Below are 21,129 nucleotides of genomic sequence, written 5' to 3'. Positions count from 1 at the left end.
TGGAAATCTGTTTGCGATATATCACGTTTGAATATTTTACACACAAATATTGATATAATTGCTCTTAAATGTCGGGAAACGTTCCATGATATATTTTCGCTTTTTCTATTTTGAACTGTCTAACGCGGCGAATTGGCCAAAGTAATTAACCTATCACGTTATTCCTAGCATATTTTTCCAGACGCGCAGATCATTAGTCAATTAATGTCGGGCTTGTACGCTGTAATCGCGTGTTAGCATGACATCCGTCGTAACAGAGACGCGTGCTAAACATTCGATCGTGGAATGTTCATTTCCGCGAGCGTCGTAGGACAATGAACGCTAAACGGATCCTGTGCCGCAGGGCAGGCAGGATACGACCGACGTACATATACGTCCGCCAAGTGATGTATATACACGTAGTGGTCTGCGAATGGCAACTTCGGGACGGTCTACGTGCATAATCAGATGCAGCAACGAGCATTCAATTAGCTCCGGTAAGCAATCCATTTGATGATGAAAAGGATAATTGTCCTAGTCATCCGGCATGGATAGGTTTGCGAACGGAACCACATATTGCGGTTTTTAAACAAATTGCATCAGGCACGAGATTCTTGCAAAAAATCTGTATAAGAAATCTCTATTTCATGTATAAAAATCTTGATAGAAAATAATTTTACGCTGGAATACAATCATTTTGAACTCAAAGTATTAATTTTCTTATAGATACATCGTTTATAGAGCGTGTGTGCGTTTAAGTTTTTCATAATTCAAATTAAATTAATTAGTAATTTAAATTATAAGAGAACAAACTTTTTTCATCACTTTTATATAGGAAATTATTGTTTTAGAATTATTTTTTTTAAAGCCATGTAATCGTTAAAATCGAATGCAAAATCTGTGATAATTCTTATAATTTTCCATGTGAAATAAATTATCAGTAAGTCGCTGATAATCTTTTTCCGGTGTATGATGAATACGATCACTTGTGACATGAAGAATTTCCGGTACGTAAGCGACGACACTAAAAGCAGCGTAAGCTAGTAGGAAATTTATGAATTGTGTTTTTATACACGATAAAAGTAGAAATTAGCTTGCTTAGGGGGAGAGAGAGAGAGAGAGAGAGAGAGAGAGAGAGAAAAAGAGAGTCCACACACCGCCCGATAACCCAATTCCGAAAAAATTAATATAACATTGACGTTTTCTCTCTTTCTGTATTATCTTAATTGACGTGACCATAAATATCCGATGCGATGATCGACCGATATCGTCGTGCATTTTTCACGAGCGCACGCTGCCAACAATGTCTCTGAGACGGCCAGAAATTATTCAGTCGCTCATCCCGCCGTTCTCGATTTATCCTGGAGGTCGATGCACTGCCCGCGTATGTGCCTATCGCGCACATTCATGCCACTAACCGCAAATGATATTTAGCGATGCCCCAGTGCGATCGTTCGGGAAGAATATAGCTCCCTGTTCAAAGATTCACGCGGTCTGATTGATTTCGACGATGTGTATCCATTTCGCGCCATATCAATCTTCCATTTCGGTAAATGTCAAAGTTCCGCCCTGTTATTACGACCGTCATTACGTATGTATGCGTGCCCGATGTCCAGGATGCATGGAATACTGGCAGAAATCAAGCCCCACGGGTTTTAATCGCGTTTTCCACGCCGGCGTTTCTTCTTTTTTTTTTCGCGCCTAAGAGTGATTACACTTTTATTCTCCTCTTATTTCACGCGCGGTTGTCCGCTCTTGCTCCTCTTGTCTCACTTTAAGTGTACAAAACGGTATAACAGGTGCGGTTAAAGAGCGCAAACCCAATTTCGCAAGTGCCAAGATCTAATTGGTAACAACGCGGAAATTATGAAAAACAGGAAACCGCGAGGGAAGCTCGGGCTTGAGCGCGGGAGACGCGATTTTTCAGCCGGATAAGCGTCCGACTGGTCGCCGCTCGTAATAAGCGCCTGTTTCCTTGTCGCGAAATCACGTCTCTCTCGCGCGTTCGTACGCCAAAGCGTTGCGACGTGCGGTAGCGAGGATTGCGACGCGAAACGAGTGAAAAAAAAGAAAATACAAAAGGGAAAAACAACGGGGGAAAAAAGCGCGGTGCTCGAATCAACTCGCGTCCGACGACTATTTGTCACGCGGCACGGCCCGCCGTTTCTTCATGAGGTGCTCGGTTTACGCATTAATCCAGCTAGATGAGAGAAAAAAATTGTGCAAACAGCGTTTCAGCGTAGGCAGCCTGCTGCTTTATCCTTCTCCTCCTGAACTTTCTCCTCCTCTTCCACTCTTCTCTTCTCTCTTTGTTCTCTGCTCTTTCCCCACCTTAACGCATGCCGTGCAACGTCCGCGCGAGTCGGTATGACACGCAAGTTCGTAATTAAGCCGAGCTTTAATTTATCGCTTGTAATCCGTAATTGTCAACGGCGGGGGCGAAAAAAAGCGTCGGGAAATAATAATGCTAATTCGAGCAAACACTTCGCGCCAGGAATATGACTTAACGACGATTAATAAACGATGGACTTACGGTGCGGTGAACGATCGAATACGGTAATCGTCAAAACAAACGAACTTAATCCAACGGATTGACGCGGATGGAAAGGCGGATAAATCCCGCTCACTCGAGTCAGAAATACCGGATTTGAAGTCATTCGATTGCGGTGAATTGAATTGATTATACTTTTTTCACATACCGCACGTGTTATATATATATATATATTTTTTTTTTTTTTATGGTGAATACACTGAGCTAAAACTGTCCTTATTTAACGAATGAACGCGAATAAAAATATAAATGTATGGTTTGATTTAAATGCTCGTTTTAAAATCCATTAGCTCTCCCTCTCTGTCTCCCTTTATCTCTATTTCATTATTCCTCTGCTCAGATAGTTTTCATCCGTTCGCTGTAATGGTAAAAATTTTAGTAGGAAAAAAAACATTTTCATACTTCCCGCACCATTATGCTCACATCGAGCCGATTTTAGTGAAACATTAAGCTCCAGTGAACCAGATCGATCGATACGATAACGTATGTACGTAATCCGCTTAATTCAATGAAGAGTGAATTTTTCATCCACATGCACATTTTGATATTTCTTAATAATTTATTGTCATCCCCGTATCTTTTTACGATTGTGCAGATCGGGGATCCGAGAGGATTAAAAGTCGCGCTGAGGGTAGTACAACTCATAGTAGTCGGACATTTACACTATGCAATTTTGCTGTAAAAAGATTTCGGTGCGACTGCACATTTCTGTCACATAGAGGTGGCAAAGAGCGGTGAGAGACTTTCGGTGAAGTCGTGAGAAATTAAAGTTTTGCGCGGTGGAACTTTAGGTACAAGAAATCTCCATAGCTCTTTCTCTCTCGTCTGACTGTTCCTTTAAGGTCCACCGGTTCTCTCGCGGTAGGGATATTGCGGTCGCCGAGGGAAATAAATCGCGCGATATGGGCGGCCGCTCGGATTTTACGATGGAAGGACGACGGCTTTAAGAATGCATTTCCGTCCGGGGACCGGGGACTGACGGTTCGATCCGAATTAATCCGCGTGCGAAACGCTCGCTCCGTTTTCCCAGTGCATTCGCGACTACCGTTTTGCGACTACTGATAAATGTAAGTGGTTCCATGAAGAAAACTTTGGTAGTAAAGAGAGATTTTAATCGAATAATTCGTAAATTAAATTCTGGAAGAGCGGCCCTTTTCAGACAGTTCAGAAAAGATTAGTTCATTACTTTAAAGCTGAATGAATATTTTGCGTAAAATATGCGTATATTAATTAATTTTAAAAAAACATTATTAATAAAAGTTTGATGCGGTATTTAGACCGAACTTTGAAATTAATAAAAATGAAAAAATTTAGAGTTAATATCAAATAAAATATAATGTATAAAATTTTAATTATAATTGTACTTTTTCATGGTTTTTCCATAGAATTAGCTTTGTTTGAAAAAATTTAAATAAATCAAATTTTTTAATATTATATAATTTCGATAAAATATAGTATTTTTCTTATATCAGATAAATATTAATTAAAATATAGGAAATTGAGAAAATTGTTTAAAAATGTAATATTCTACAAAAATATCGCGTTTCAAAAATGATAAAACAATAGACGCAAAATTAAATTTTTCTTATGATTTTCCCATGCTCGCTTTGCGTAATTTTGTTCTTTATCATCTTGCGGAACTGATAATTCCTCACATTTATGTTTACCGAGATTATCGATCCGATCGTGCGTGGCTAAATTGAAATTCCAAGTGCATCCAGATTCGCTCGGCGCGATGACGCGGACGCCTCGACGGTCGGTCGTGCAACGCGGATGCATCATGTATGCGCCAACTCCGCGGAGCGTAGGAACGTGCCCGCGATCACGTACATGCCCTCGCATTTCTGCATCACAGAAGGCATCGAGCAATCCGCAGGAAGTGAAGAGGGAGGAGAGGGGGGGGGAAGCACATAGGAGACGAAAAAGAGCGACAGACACGAATTCGTCGAAGTGAAAGAATAAACCGGAGCGTTAACATAAGGAGAAGAAAACCGGCTGAGAAGCAGACGAGGAAAGAGACATACGCGTGTATGTGTATAGAGTGGCCCATGCTTCGGTGACCGTCGGCCATTTACCTCCGACTTTCGGCCGCCGTATAAGGTGATGGGCTCTGTTCATTTATTTTCGCTATACTGGCTTGCACTTTTCTGGGTTCAAGTAGACATATTTCGGGTTTTGAAGGAAGAAAGAGGAAAGAAAGTGTGGAATGTATTGTATATTCGTCTCTCGAGTATCTCAAGTAGAATGATATTAGCATGTTGAATTGTGACAATGGGAGAATTTAAAATTTAATATATTGAAACGATTTGTTATTAGAAAATAATTAGGAGCAGCCATAATTTAATTATGTTTAAATATATGTATATCTTGATTGAAACAATCTTGTGAATATATTTCGAGGAAATGAACACATTTTTAAACGATTGTTATAATTTAAGCGCCTCAACAGGGATAATAGAATTTTTTAAGTAAGATATACATGGTATTATTTTAATAAGTTTCATCTCACGAAGCGTACTTGTGTTAGCTACCTCTTAATTAAAAATTTTTAACTGCTCGCGTGAAAGAGCCCGTAAAACCGTACACAAGAATAATCTGGGGAAAAAAATGCTTACGCGAAAACGAACGGGCAACAAGGTGGAAAGTGAAAAACAAAATAGTATAATTAATACACTCCGTACTTTCCATTTTCAACCCCCTCAATTATCGACACATCCATTCTGTCAGTGTCGAAGTGTAGTTAATGAAAGCGAACGAGTTGGATCCCGCATCCTGCGTATCGCGGTGACGCGCGCGCGCGAGCGAGCGAGCGAGCGAGCGAGCGAGCGAGAGAGAGAGAGAGAGAGAGAGAGAGAGAGAGAGAGAGAGAGAGAGAGAGAGAGAGAGAGAGAGAGAAAGAGAAAGAGAGAAAGAGCGAGCGTGATTGCCGACAGCGACGGAGGGAAAAAGAGAGGAGCAGCTTGGTGTAGATGTTCAAATACAACGGAGAGATGAGCACACGCTCTGATCGTAACGTGAGTCGCGCGACTGCGAGGGCGCTTGCGGCGTAGTGGTGGAAGCGCTGGAAGGGTGCGTGGAGCGAGAGGGGCGCGCGTGGCAAGCAACACCGGCCACAGCATCCGTCCCGCGTCAGGTCAGTCGACTGCCTGATTCCGCGGCGCGTGGTTGTATCTTCGCACTAGGAGCATCGTCGAGCAGCGAGCAAGTGCGCGTTTATGCGATTAACTTAATTTCGATTTTTTTAAGTAATCACCGAGTCAGTAACGGTCTATTGTCTCTCTCCGTCTTCTTCGATATTACAGTATCGAGAGACGGAGCGCCGCGATTGAAGTTAAGCGACGGGAAGAGCCGGTCGTAAAATCTCGCACGCGTGGCTGTCGTTACCGATGTGATCTATAGCGAACTGAAACTATTCCAGGCGTGAATACAAGGTTATCCGGCGCGATTCTCAGTGACTTCCGGCGTTTTATCGTTCGTCACGGCAGATAGAAGATTCACGAAGATTTTTCCCGCGATCGAGTGATAGCTGTAGGCGCAACGCGAGGTCATCGGAAGGACAGGTATGTGTACATTTTTTTTCTCGGACTGTACGCGTGGAACGCGTACCTAATGTGACGCGTGGACGTGCGTTCCTCGTGCCGGCTGATGCAAAACGTCACTTTGCGTCCTTGAAATATGCAGTTCGCAGCGCAGTTATGCTCGCAGAGTATCATAATTTCGTAATTTCGTATACAATGTATCATTCTCAGGAAATGGATGAAAATGGATACAGCAGTTAATACCATTAACAATGTCATCGTTAATTAGTAACCCCATATTCAGCAAAACCAAGTATGCAATGCTGATTATGAGTAATGTAAAACATCACGTGGACAGATATTGCTAATGTCACAATTAATATTGTATATTCCTTTATGTCGCTAACAACGCGTATTCACGCACAACTCCCAAATGATACGAACATGCAAATTAGTCGTTACAACAGCAATATTGTCGCGACAATATTTCAAACTCACGGCCGTTTTCAACTCTATAGAGCACATACATTTCCGCTAATATGCATATTCAAACAATTTAAATTTTCGATTAAGAAGAATACTCAGCGATAATCAGCGGCATTGCATTAGGTACGGTAAAAAAAAAAAAAAAAAAAAAAAAGTGACTCTTGATAAATTCGCGTTTATGATTCTCTGCCGGAGAGGAAACGGCGCGCGTTTTCCCGCGTTATTATCGATGGGACGTTTGATCGGCGGGACGGGATCTGGAAGGCGATTCCGATTAACGAGTTCAACAAATGACGAATCGTTCGTCGTAATGACGTAACGTGATGTGCCGCGCTCGTCGTAGACTATGGCAGCCTACTATATATTGTGCCGGAGATGGCCTCAAAACCGTTTCTCTCTCTTTTTCCCGGAGCAGCGTCGCGCTGAGGTCACCCCTTTGCCCCGTGGCACCGTTTATCTTTCAATGCTTCACGCACATGCGGCCGATAACGCGAGCTCGTCGTCGAGACGACACGTTTCGATCATTTCGCGATGAATGATGAGCGTTTTATCGCGGTTCAAACGCGATAATAATATCTCCGCGTGTTCTTGCTGCCGCGCACGGCTGTTCCCTTTTTTGCCATTGTCTCGAAACTCTTACTTTGTTGATCGACGGGGGCCCGACGTGCATAAACGCTTTACGAACGATGCAATGGGAACGGTTCTACGGCGTCAGGCTTGCGGTAGCGATTACGATGCTCGTTCGTCGACTAATTCCCATTGTAACAATGCTGTAATAATTGACGGTCACGTGGGTCCCGCTTCTCATTACGCTGAAATAACGCGCTTCGTATCATTCGTAATATGAATCGTGGGATTATCCAATACTTGATCAGAGAATCGGCCTTGAGCGAAAAGTGCTCTGCACTTCCATGCATAGTTACGTCACGCGTGACGCGTCTATAAATAAGCTCCTCTTACATCATCAGTCATCGAACTCAATAAAATATAATTAAGTCTAATATGCAGTAACATGTACGTCAAATGGGAAAACTTTTCCGACACAAGAACAGGTCTTTGCTCTTTTGTTTATTATTAAGTTTCTTTATACAAAAATTATTACAAAAGGTAATTTACAAAAAGTACAATTTAAAAAATTGTCTTGATTTAATTAATATTATAATTTTATAATATCTAGTTTAACAGATTTTAGAGTAAAATTCAAAACTTTTTCTTGTTTCATTAAAGCTTTGTGTGATCGATGTCTAATATGCTGGAGAATATATCTAACTCTTAAGTCGTAAATATAAACTTTCTCTCTCTCTGTCTCTCTCTCTCTTTCTCTCTCCGTTCTTTATCTTATTTGGAAGTTTAAAAGTCGTCGCCCTCTTTTTCCCTTCACATTTGCGTCCAAATTACTTGCAGTAGCATCAAATTGACACTTCCGACAAAGTTTAGCAATATAGATTTAATAAAAAGTGATGCTTTAACTTGGCGCAACTTTTTTTTGAATTTTGTTATCCGCTCAATTTTTTCGCGCGTGCAACATTTTGTAATATTTTTTTTAAACGTGCGGTTGTAAAAAAAAGACATTTATAGCAAAATAAAATAACGAAAAAAAAGTGGCGTTGAACTTTCGGCATTTATAACCCTGTCGTTTTTGGCGTGACGAGAAAATGTCATTCGTCTCGTAAAATGTCGCAGTTGTGAAAATAACTGAAACAATCGATTTGTAGGAAGCCGTTTTGACGTGTAGTGTAGACTGTACTGTCATCGACCATTACATCGTTTCGAGATGGATGTACAAGAATAAAGAACTCTGCTTTATAACACCTTTTCGACAAATATGTGTGAAACGGTACGGCGAACACACAAGTGCACGCGTACTACACACACATACTCGACACACACATCTGAATAACACACAGTAAATATATAAATAGAATATGTTTGATCAAATTTAGGACAAATAATCGGTTTAATATTAATTTGTAATGTCCTATTTACATACTCTGTTACGCATGTATGTACATCGGTTTCTATTTATTTTTAATTTATTTTATTATATATTTATTTTATTATTATTTTATTATATTATTTTATTATATATTTATTTTATTATTATATCCGATATTTGGCGAGAAAGTCAACCAAGAGAAAATAATACTTTATTCTTTCAGTTTTGTATCAATCTCGCTTGGCGACAACTATAAATTGTAGTGAAATAGTAATTTTTTGGACTCATTATACACGTTAAGTTTATTCCAAATAATCTTGAAACTGAACGTTGCGGAAGAAATAACACTATATCTTCCGCTGAATTCGTTCTATTTTTCATTCTTTCTTTCTCTCTATTTTATTCTCTATACTTTACCAGTCTACTTTTTGCGTATCGCTTTTTCGCGATGCAAGATGTATGGCTAATATATTCAGAAATTTCGAGACAGACTCCCGCTAAGGGGGAGAACGACTTCGCGCTCGCTGCGGCGTGGTTAGTAAATTATTTCGATGGTGCGGGCAATTCGCCGAGAATTGCATTTAAAATTTCGTAATACGGGAAAAGTCGTTCGATGCAGTTAGCATCGTTCTCTTTTATGCTTAACTCGACTATACTCCGCGAAACGAGCCACTGAATTTTCCGTACGCGCTTACGCCCCCTTAATCCTCGTCGGTAACCTTGCTTGTTTGTCGTTTTATTTCTTTTTCCCTCTTCTCGCGTGCGTTTTACCGCCCATCTCTTTCTCCGTCGCCTTTCTTTCGACCAGAGTCGAGGAATCTAGCGTTTCCAGCACGTGTCGCTGCTTCCATTCTCTCGCGTTCGTTACATGTCGTCGAGTGCGCGCGTTCGTGAATTTTACGAAACGTTAGAGCCGGAAAGAAGGGAGCCACCGCACGCGATACAGATAATGGCGTTCAGTTTGCATCCCGCGTCGTTGCAGCTTTAGCACGTCGCTTCTCGCGAAACGATCGTACGGTTGTTCGCAGTGGCACGTTTTCTTCTCTCATCCCGCATTCACTCGATACAAAATCATCGTCAAAAGTCACGTGTGTTATCTTGTATCTTTGAAAGAACCAAATTTTGACAAAGTGATAATATAGGAGTAAAAGAGGCTAATTTATCATGTGATTTATGATGACAACAATAAGGAAATATCAGTAAGATATTATTTAATAAACTAATCGCAGTTTGCGTAAACAGAACTTTAAATTTATGACATATTTTATGACATGTTAATTTATATTGTTAGTTACTCATAAAAATATTTTAAGTTTTTCTCCAGCGGATATTTTTTAGCACATAACAGAGTGGGTTGTTTGAAAAATTTCCAAGACGCTACAAATTGATGGCGAATTTTTCTTTCCGAGAATTTCTGCCGCGCCATAATTCATGCGAATATCGATTAGAAGCAAAACGATAGAATTTCCTGTTACGAGCTAATTTCGTTCCATAAAATCGTTTCTTTGTGGCGAACGCTTGCACGCATTTGCTTTGAAAGCGGGGTCGCACGCATGACACGCACGGTTTCCTTAGTAATTACTGTAATGAAGCTTTGTAATAAACCTTTGATCGCGTTGTTTCAGGAATCAAAACATGCTCTTTTTTTGCTCGAATATTGGCTTTTTAACATTTAAAGCATAGTCGTATTCACAAGAATTTTTAATGCTATTTAATAGTGTTTAAACTTGAATATTTTATAGAGAAATATATTTTATATTGCCAAATTATATTTTATATTGCCAATAATTACATGATTTTCAAAATATTTCTAGTTTTATGGAAAGGTGTTGCAATTCTCTCTATTATTAGTATGAAAATGATCTTTGTAAATAAGCGTAAAATATTTTTTCCTTAGTAAGTGGTAGAGTTAATTAAGTGTACTAATATGTGACTGTAATAAAAGTATGCCTGACGGCAAATCTGTTTCGTTAAGGGTCCTACTCTCGTAAACATCTGTACGCGTGCTTCTCTCGGCTGCAGCCGGGCTTTTACGGCGAGAAATTTTAAGCGCGCCCCATCGTCGTGTTGCTCGCTCGTAAATAACAGTTCCCATTGGATCCCCGGGACTCGATCTAGGCCGGCTACATTTGTCCGAACCACGTGAAAAAAAGTTTTTCTTTTTTTTTCGTCGCGTCTCGATCATGGAACGATGAAAAAAAAAAAAAAAAAAAAGTACGGTTGAATGGACGGCGGCGTGGATGAACCGGCACAATCGAAACAAATCGCAGCCGGGGCGCGAAATTAGCTGAAAAAACGTTATACTCTTTTTGGTGCGGTTTCGTTACGTCCACCAACCGACCGGCAATATGTGTTAATTTCTGTACAATTTCGCCTTCCTGCTGCATCAACGCGGAATGTTATTTGACGCGGACAAACTTTTCGGTGTATTCAACCAATTACTTCTTTTCGCGGGAACATGGCTTTCCCGTTTTGATCATTTTTGTAACATCACGTATAACTGTCGCACCGCCAGATGCGGGCCGACTCATTTTATTTCAACAGAAATCTGGCCGAGCGATATATGTATACACGGATAAGAATACTTTTGTAAGATTATTAATTTCAATACTAAGTTTCTTAATTGAGCATTTTTTCTTTCAGATAAAATGACCTATTTTTTCCATCAAAGAAATAAAAAAATTTATTTAACATTTTTAGTCGAATAATTAATGTTGCACATCACGTAAGGGAGCTAGAGATATCCAGAGACGCTTTGTATAGTTTTGTACGGATATAGCTGCGCCGCGCGACTATATTTCGCTCGTCGCAAATGTTGAACAAAGTGTGTCTCTCGTCGCGCTCGCTTCGATTTCAGTTTTTCATCTCCTACCCGGCCGTTTGACTTGCAACTTCTGTGCCGCATTTAAAACGGAAATTAAGTGGCGTCCACCGACGAGCGTGTGCCGCTTGTCTCTTGCCGCTCTTGTCTCGCCCTTCTGTTTTACGTTGAGCTCTCCTTCCTCTCTTCCTCTCTCGTTTTCCGATTGTGCGAAACACAATTTAACTCCGTCTAGTGAAAACGCGAAAATCTTGGCACATCGCGAATATTAACCAGTTTTCGAAGTAAATCGAACTTACATTCGTAAAACCAGTGACACATGCAAGAGATTAAAAAAATAAGGAAGTGAGAAACTGGTTGAAATCAAATCGCGTTCTCTTAATTAAATTTTCCGAGAAGCTAGTGAATTGAAGAAAGGATTAACAGGAACTTATTTTACAAAGTTACAAATTTCTCATTACATCCTTCAAAGTCGAAGAGATTGGCTTGAAAATTGTTCAAACTTATGTTCATTTATTTTTGTTATTTTCACGACACCGCGTTATATTTGCGACGACTTTTAAGAAACGTACCGGTCGTGACGATAAGGGTTTCGACAGACGGCAGTCGTATGCAGCGAGGTGCATCACATTGCGCTCGGGGCCAAAGCTCGATGTGCACGATGCACATTGCGCTCATAGGGAGATCGTGTAGCGTGACTTGAGACTTTGGGAATTCGGACCGCGAAAGCAATAACGCACCGTCATGGAAATGGTTCGCTACTGTCAGCCGCATACACGGCCGTCGCATATGCACTCGGCAGACCCATACCTAGAGACCTGTAGTTGCAAATTTCACATATTGACGTAAGCGTACTGTACAGTTTTGATATATGCGACGCGAAAAATCGATACTCCCGTCAATGCCGATCCGCAACATTTATACGCAAATAGATGCGATATCGCGCGCGTTCGTATAAAAATTGAGAATTCTGATAATGGCGCCTACATCGAGCTGCACTTTCGTACAATCAATCCGGGTAAAATAGTGAGCTCGTTTGCTATGATTTTCATCGCGTACCTCTTTTTAGAAATTTTATCCCAGAAATGCGAGCATAATGGACCGATCTTTTACGAATGAAAATTTTGTAAAAGTTTTATAGAGATATCTCTTAAAAAACTGCTTGAACGTATATGGTAAAATGCAGAAAGAAACTTACAATGCTTTCGTAATTGTTTGCAATTATGTGAACTATTCAAAATGTGCGATGTAAAGCTTTTCATCGAAAGGATTAAATCAAAGTATTGATTTACGATAATTAAATTATCTGAAATTTTTTAGTAGCAAAGTTTGTATAACGCTAAAACTTGTGATCTTTATAGATTACCTTACACACATGAGCAATCTTTTGCCAAGTATGTCAGTTAAAAAAAAACTAATTACGTTTTTTCTAACAGAAATATAAATCTTTTCAGTTGCTCGTGAATGAAACGGCCAGTACTCGGACAGTACTTTTATTCGTTTATTCGAATGATTAACTGCGATTTTCCACGGTATTGCATTGTCGGGATACGATAAGTGGCCTTCTCCGAGCGCACGCACACTCACGTATGCAGGCGCGCCGAAGCGCACAAACGCGCGTATAGACAAAGAGGCGAGATGAGAGGGAAGATGAGAGGGAAGATGAGGTACAGACGCGCGGCGAGCTCGGCGTCGGACGTGGTTCGAAACGCGGCACTCGCCTTCCGCGTCTTCCGATGGAATTCCCAGCATCCTCGATGTTCCACGACTCGTTCCGGGAGGCCCTCCAAAGAGGGTACTCGCGTGCGCGCGCGCGCGCGCATGGGCGGGCTAAAGCAGAATGTTTCCAGCCAAGCTACTCGACGAGGAATTTGATCCTGGCGAACGCTTGAAATCGCGACACACGTACACGCGCCGAGAGTGCGTTACCTCTTAGCTCCCTCGAACTTTAATCTTTCTACCTCGCCGCGTCCCCCATCTGTCCGTCGCGCTTCCCCCTTTCTACTTCAGGAAAGCCCGTGCATCCTTCTGCTTTTAATATTTAAGCACCGCCGTATGCCGAGGGGACACTATTGCGCGGTTTGCAGGATATATGCTGAGAGAGCTCGGTGGAAATTTTGGATGTTTGTCGACGCGTATGTGAATAGACGCCACCCCGCGACTTTAATTTTAATCACAGGGAAGCGTAGAGAGGAAAGAGAAATTTGAGTGGCCGATTGCCGTTGCAAAAACCGCAACCGCAAAAACGCGCAATTTTGTGAACCGCTCCGCCGTGTGATATTCTGCAAGTATGCTAGTTGCCGCGATATTATGAATAAAAAATGCATTTTGCGAGAATTTCAGATCCATCACGGTAGCATATTTCCTTAAGCGTTCCATCACGGACTATTCATCCGCCTTTCCGATCGCGCCGTTAGTACGTGGCTATTACAGTCCGCACTCGGCGAAATTAGGGTCGTTTAGCTCGGCGATTTCTGCCACGCGAATATGCATTCCGTGATCTCGCTCGAAATCGCCTCGCTAAAATCGCGAGTAAAAAGCAAGCGCCGCGCGCTCACTCGCCCGGTCGTGCGCACACTTGTAACTATCTGCTGGCGGATTATCGACGCGATATCTCGCGGTTTGCGCTCAAGCGGCTCCCCTTCCGCCTACTCCGAAATACGACGAAATGCGGCGTTAGCATCGTGCGAGCACCCACGCAAGTCCGCTCAGCGAATCGGTGCTATCGATATTGACTGGATATTTATCGCCGGTCACGTTTCACGCAATGCTTTCATTCGAGACTCGACTATATGCTGCGTGCTCTCGAACGCCGGACTCGTCTTGTTATTATCGCCACGCTACTCTGTTGCGGTTGCGAGCACGACAGGTAATTCATCATACCATGCGAATACGCACGGTCACTTCATCAATGATGATGCGTGGAATTTCGTGGTCGAGAGTGCCGAACGTGTGTCCCCGACTAAAATCTCAAGCATTGTCACGTCTTTTTCCTCGCGCGACCAATCATTTAAGAGTTTCCAATTATCGGTATTGTGATTATCTGATGTAATATAAAATTTCATCAAACTTGTCAATTTCTTATTTACTAGCTCTTTAATTTTACTAGATGTGAAAAGGTTAATGATCCTTTAATTCTTTTAACAAAATGATATGCAATACGTATCTATTCATCGATTCTATTGATAAAATTTTGGCGTAACTAAAGATGCGCGCAGCACTGAAATACACGCGAGTCATCGAAACAGAGTTTGTGAAATAAAAAAATATTAAATATTGTAAAGATACTTTTCTGTGTGAAATGAATATTCTTTAGCAATGTTTCAAGTTTCTGAGTTTCGCGTCGCTTAAAGGTTAACGAACGGTAACAGCGATCAGAGTTCGAAACTGACGTGGCGGAACCTTGCTTTGGAACAGTTTGAATCGAAAGCCGCGCAGCGGAGTTTCATCTCGGCTTCAATGCCGCTAACCTTTATCGGACCTAAATCGAAATTACTAAGCCACTACGAAATTGTACTGACGGGTTTCTGAGGGCGCGATGTAAAATCTGCATTGCGAGCGTACGTGAGCGTAACGCCGGAGAATAAATTTACATACGCGTATAGGAGAACAACCAATGTCATTGTGCGACCGGGGGAGTCGAGTCGAGGCAGGCTGAGTGTTTTACGGGTACAGATACAAGATATTCGTTCTTCTACCTCCAAGTCGTGGAATTACGTGGCTCTTGTCCTCGTTCCAATTCGTACGCCATCTAATTCCTGCGGAGACTAAACGTATTGCTGTTCGGTAATAGATACAAATTGTTGGTGCAATTTAAAGCGAACTTTAACTCTTAATCGTGAATCTTAACCGGGCTTTAGTTGCAAAGGTATTTAATATTTATTAAATTGATTTGCGATTAAATTAAAATGCCGAAACATTATTTTATTCGAAGAAACAACAGCTCTCTCATTTCAATTCATATATATATATATATATATATATTGTTCTAAAACTTTACTCAATTTCGCATTATCGCATTCGCGTCCCCAAGTGCTTGTAAAAATTACGAGTTTTTCCGTAGAAACGCTGCGTTTACGCAATTACTATTTACATCATCCAGGTGAACGCCGCGTCGGATGATTCAGTGACTATAAACAAAACGCTCAACGCATGCATAAAGATACCGAAACTGCATGATGCTATTTTCTTTCTGCTTGTTTTTCCTCGAACAAATTATCGGGTCGCACGCGTTCTCGTTTAATCTCCCTTTCGCATTCGCAGTGTCGCGCACGGAGCGAACTCGCTCCCTTTTTTCAGATCGTACATCAGATCGTTGCCGTATCTTTTTTTCTGCATTTGCCAGCGTCAGGTACACACGTGTACGTGTGCTATCCCATTGAATATGCAATGAGAATGTGCTCGGAAATTCCGCGCTTTTTTTTTAGCCACAGCTTTTCATCTCTTCCTACGCGTCTCTGTCTACTTCTACTTTTTCTTTTCAGAAAGACACGGACCGGCGGACTTTTCCAATGAAGATGTAATTTCTGAAGATTATAACGTTCGCATCCCGACTTGAAAAGAAACGGCGAAGTCTTTGATATTTTTGGAATAGGATTGAAGAAAGTCTCTCTCTCTCTCTCTTTTTAATTTAAAAAAATTATAGTTTAGGTATTAGACGCAAGATCTATATCAATACAGTCAATCATGAAAAATAAATCACGCCATATTGGCTTGAGTAATATAATATTTAAACATTTGTTTTATCTTTGAAATTTTGCCGTATGTTTGTATTTTATGGTGAAATGTATCGAATAACGATAATGGAGCATGTAATGAGATATAAATATCGATATTTTTCATTAGGCTTGTATATTAAATACACAAAAAAAAATAACATCAAAAAGCTACTTGTACGCATTTTATATATCGACTTTCTTAAGTTGAATAGAGAAGTCAAAGCTTGCACGTAACTCTGGAACGCGTGGGTAGTAAAGGATCGGTCCCAGCTCTTTGCCGAGTCCCCGTCGGCTTTGGTTATCGCGGCGGAGACGAGTAAAACGCGAACTCCGAAAACAGGCAGCATTTCTCCTTCGTTATTTCACTAATTGTGACGCCGCTCTCGCCGCTGCCTTACCTTTGTTTTCGACGTGTCTCACTTTGGAATTAAAACATCCGCGTAATTCCAGTGGTCAGTTTCGCTCTTTTCTTCCCCACCTTTTGTTCATTGATCCCTGAGCTTTCTTTCATTTTTCTCAGAAGAGTTCGTGCGAAACTTTGAAGACAGAACTCCTCTGTCCTTCCGCTCGGGGTTAGCTCCGGTACTTTTCAGAAAACGTCGCCGACGGCCGGTCATGGTTTGTTTTACTCCCGAGACTTCTTCCGTAAATTGTTTGCATTTAACGGATGTTGCTACATCCGGTAAATTCAAGACTGTCATCCGGCTCCGCTCGGGCAACAAATCTCGAGTTAATTAACAATAGGGCACCGCGTCTGTTGCACGCGGGCACGAACATCACTGTACCTCTGGAAGTTGTAACGCGTCAGATTTAGAATAATTTCGACCGCGCAACACTGTTATTACACGCAGCAGTTGCATGCAGGCTGCTCGTCGTGTAAGTGGTATTACATGCAGAGTCGCCAACTAACATGCAGTTCGCATTTGTAGTGAATCTGCAGAATTCACCACCGCGGAGGAATCCGGACGATTTATTTCGATACAATTTAGTTTAGAATTAATATACGAAAATATATTATATCGATGATTAAAACGATGTAAGAAAAGCTCGCTTCGTGAATTTTTTTTTTCCCGAAAGAAAATTTCTATCCGAGATACGTTACGTGCGATGTTTTTGCGAGTTTACGTAAAGAACTCGAATTTCCATAAGGAACATGATTCATCGACATCGGATAAGGTCAGTCGCTGAATCATCACTTTGCAGCTTTTACCTTATTCACATCTTTGCACCTTTCCGATAAATCGTGGGGGAATTTTGGCGAACAGAATCGAGGTATTAGGGGGTATTAGCGGGTGTTACTCGAATGGAGCATTTCTTAATTACCATTGTACTAATTCTCTTACTTAGCTAATAGTCTCAGATTTAAACTGTTCGATTTTAAGAAAAATTTACGTTCTCGACCGTCTGCGCGCGAATGTAGCGTGAAAATTCTTTAAAATGATTAGAAATAATATCACTATTAGAAGTTTTTATTTTGTACGCTATTAGCGCACGAATTTTTTATCATGCATGTACGTGATAATGTTCACGTTTATTATATTTAGAAATTTTAACATGACATAACAGAAGAAAAATTTCTACACTGACGAGAGTTAGTGAATAGTTGAAAAGAAAATTGGTTATAAATAAAATCTATTATAGAAATATGCTCGTGTCGATTTTAGAAATACGCGAGGCCTCAGAAGTCTTTCTTCGGCGAACAACGCAAATTCCTTATTGCTTATAGGTATCAATTACAACATTATCTAATATATAGTTAACGCGTGGAATTTTCCTAAGGTGACTTCATCGATATTCAGCACCTATCTATTACTAATGAAAATTATTAATCATGTATCACGCGATCGGCGTGCAAATTCTGACAGACAGTTTACCTGTCGACTTACACTCGACCAGAATGTAAGCACTTGGTAATCCTCAGTTATCTCGAATAGACTTCCGCCGGTTTGAGTGCCGTGGCTGCTGATGCGCGATGGAAACTTGGGGCGATTCCCGCGGCGCGGTGGAATCGCGCGAGTACGTTCGGCAGCCGATAGCCGGCCGAATCCTATTGCCATCCCCTCCGGCTGCGCGCGTTGAACGGGCCCATATCCTGATCATCCTGAGCGTAGCTTCGATACTTGCGCGTTCAACCGCGATTGATTTCACTCGGCCGCGATAGAACACCGCAGAGAAACTATGCTGCAACTGCTACGGCGCATATCCGCGTATATACGGCGCGTTCTTGCGTGATTCGGACTTCATATTATATTAAGATCGTGGCGATAGTGGTAATCCACAGCGAGTGCGAGCGGAACTTTGGCATTTCCCTGTTTACACGATCGCGATCGTTTACATTTAATAGTGTGCGCGAACAATTGAGTAAAAGAGTACGTCTTTCTCATTTTGAGAGAAACAATAGGATCGACTGCGGGAACGACTGAAAGTTAATTACAGTATTTTTTACGGTCGCAAAGGGAAAAAGTTTTAATTTCGTCATATCAAAATGATTTACGTATTCTGTTGGTTGAAATGAGCGATCTGCTGTTTTGTTTCATGGACTACGAATTTCGTATACAGAGTCGTATGGCATTTTGGCAACATATCGCGTGGAAGCAATAAAACACATAGTTGCTTTAATTAAATTTTATTTAATTGAATTTTATTTGCTTCGTCGGAATTGAGATAACAAAACGATTCGGTTAATTTTAACGGACCTTCTATGCGATGCTTGCAGCTATTTCGAAATGGATTGACGAGAAATTTTTGGCGTAAACTCCCTGGCAAATGGCGATTTTACTGCGTTTTTCCGTTTCCACACGGACATCGGAGCGGAGCATTGCAAATTTCATGTCCACGTGCTTATAAAAAAATCATACACGATATAAAATATGTAGATGCTTGCATATTTACTCTTTATATCATATGTATAAATAAAATATGAAGTAATTATAGATAATATATTGAAATAATTTATTATATAATTTTTATTAATTACATTATTGGATTTAATTAAATATAAATAGTTAGTCATTGACAGCATATTTTATATCATTATTATATTATATTTAATTTTTGATGATATTGTTATTTGAAACGATTAGCGTAATCGTCTATTTTGAAAGATGTTTTTCTACAATGAACTTATATATTCGCATCTCTTTAAACCTTGTCGGAGTAGTAAATTTTTGCCGTAGCATTTATCTAATATATATTTATGTTTCGCATAAAAGAAAAAGGAAGGAAGATAAGTAGAGAAGTTAGGGAAAAAGAGAGAGAATTAGGGAAAGAAGCAGTAATAAAGATAAGATGCTGGAAAGAGTGAGGGAAGAAAATAAAAATGCAAGCCGTGTGACGGAAAAGGGATAGGGAGGAGGGAGCTGCGAGTGCATACGCGCAGGATAAGAACGCGGAGAAAATCAGGATTAAGAAATAGGATAAGGAAATCGTGTAGTATGTATAGCGGCGTGTGGGCAGATAAGAAGGAAGCGAAAAAGGGTAGGAAAGTATACGCATACGGAGTAAAATATGAGACGGTCTACCAGGATTGGCCATCTGCGCGTAGTATACGCATAAAATATTTAAATTTCTCACCAGGATCATCTTGGACGTGATCCAAGATGATGATAAAATATTGATTACCAAAGTGCCGGAATATTTCAGGCGCGCGGTGGACTAAATTATTTCGCGTCGTTTTATTGCAGGAGTTTGTTCAATAGCTCGGCCGATATTTATGCATTAATTTTGTAATATGCGAATAACCGCTACTTCACCTCACCATATAAACTAATATATAAGCGTAAATTATTATTTATCACAAAGCTGTACACACATAATATTTTAAGAGCGTAAAACCGCAACGAAATAAAACATGCACGTACATACTTTAGGAAAAATAGTCTTCCACGATGCATCAAATTGTAATTATCCAAAATTACTGCAAGTTATCTTCTTTCTTTTCCGCGCTTAGCAAAGTGATAGTTTGTGTAATACGGACATTTTACGAGCGATCGAAAACGTTCGAACGTGTAAAACGATACAATTACTATCCTGTTATAGCGATCTATTTGCCTTTTTTTTTTTTTTTTTTTTTTTTTATCGATGACACGTACGTGCTTTTAATCGCCGTTCATTCGCTCGAATTAACCGCGGTAATCGCGAGCTGAAGCCAATGGGACAACGGAAGGAAGAGCGCACGAGAGGGAATGAGAGAGAGGGTGCTGGTGGTGCGGAGGGTGGCGGTAGAAATTTCCATAATTCTCACAATTCGTTTCTGGCCTAGAACTCTTGGCGAGGAGGGTACGGCGCGAAAGCGGGGAAAGGCCACAGGGGCGGGCCAAGGGTGGCGCAAAATATTCGCCCATGGCTCTCTTTCATCTCCAGTTCCGCGGCAAAATGCAAATGGTCGCATTGTTCTGTGCGGCGGAACGCCGCTTCTGTACGGGGAAGAAAGGGCGCGATGCGAGGTTGAAATATCGAAATGTCGTTGGTGTTCTTTCGACCGCCTATCTGGGTCGGCGATAGTTTCGGGTTTTGTCTCGCGACAGCGCAGCTGCCTTCGACGCTGCGGCTGTTGCAAGCGTTTTTACGTACGTTCGCGCGGCACAAGTTCGGTCTCGGGGGCGAGGCGACATTTATTATTTGGTCGGCAGCATAGAAATTTTTATACGCGGTTTTACAATACAAGAGCGTAACGTGAAACCACCGGATGTGGTTCTCTTCACTACAGGCTCTTTGGCCGACTTGTCATCAATATTTGCAATCAACAACAATATCGAGACATCTATATTTTACAGTAAAAACCATGAAGAAGGATAGGAAACAAGTTTGAGAGAAAGAAAGAGAGAAAAGATGATAAAATTAAATTTTTAATAAAATACAATTTATTTGCCTTTACAAAATTATATTAGTAAATTATTTTATTCTTTAATTCTTTCTAACAAGTCAATTTACATTTGTCAATGTGCATTTTACTTTTCGGTATGGTATTTTGTTATTTTATTTTGTTTATTCTTTCTCTGTCTCTCTTTTTATTTGATTATTTTTGTAACGTGTGTTAAAGTTATTTTTGCCGCTATATTCCAATTTGATTCAGGATTCTGGATGCATACAGATATTGCAAACTGCTTATTGTCCATACA

General features: G+C 40.7%; 1 protein-coding gene across 5 annotated transcripts in view; it reads left to right on the top strand.

Moving 5' to 3' along the window:
- Positions 1–21,129, top strand: part of PH4alphaEFB (prolyl 4-hydroxylase subunit alpha-1) — a 151,772-nt gene that overhangs the window by 64,186 nt on the left and 66,457 nt on the right. Inside the window, exons 2-3 of one of the 5 annotated variants that reach the window (XM_067351084.1) lie at positions 5,949–6,090; positions 15,776–15,810. The exons of 2 other annotated variants lie outside the window; for them this stretch is intronic. The gene's annotated coding sequence lies outside the window, so the exon portion shown is untranslated. The remainder of the gene's footprint in view (positions 1–5,948; positions 6,091–15,775; positions 15,811–21,129) is intronic. 2 more of the 5 variants (XM_067351086.1, XM_012363819.2) reach the window with 2 other exon arrangements.

The sequence above is a fragment of the Linepithema humile genome, chromosome 3 (assembly GCF_040581485.1).
Source record: "Linepithema humile isolate Giens D197 chromosome 3, Lhum_UNIL_v1.0, whole genome shotgun sequence".
In the NCBI taxonomy this organism is placed as follows: Eukaryota; Metazoa; Arthropoda; class Insecta; order Hymenoptera; family Formicidae; genus Linepithema; species Linepithema humile.
Note: the sequence above shows the minus strand (reverse complement) of the source record. Positions and strands in the feature narration are given on the sequence as shown.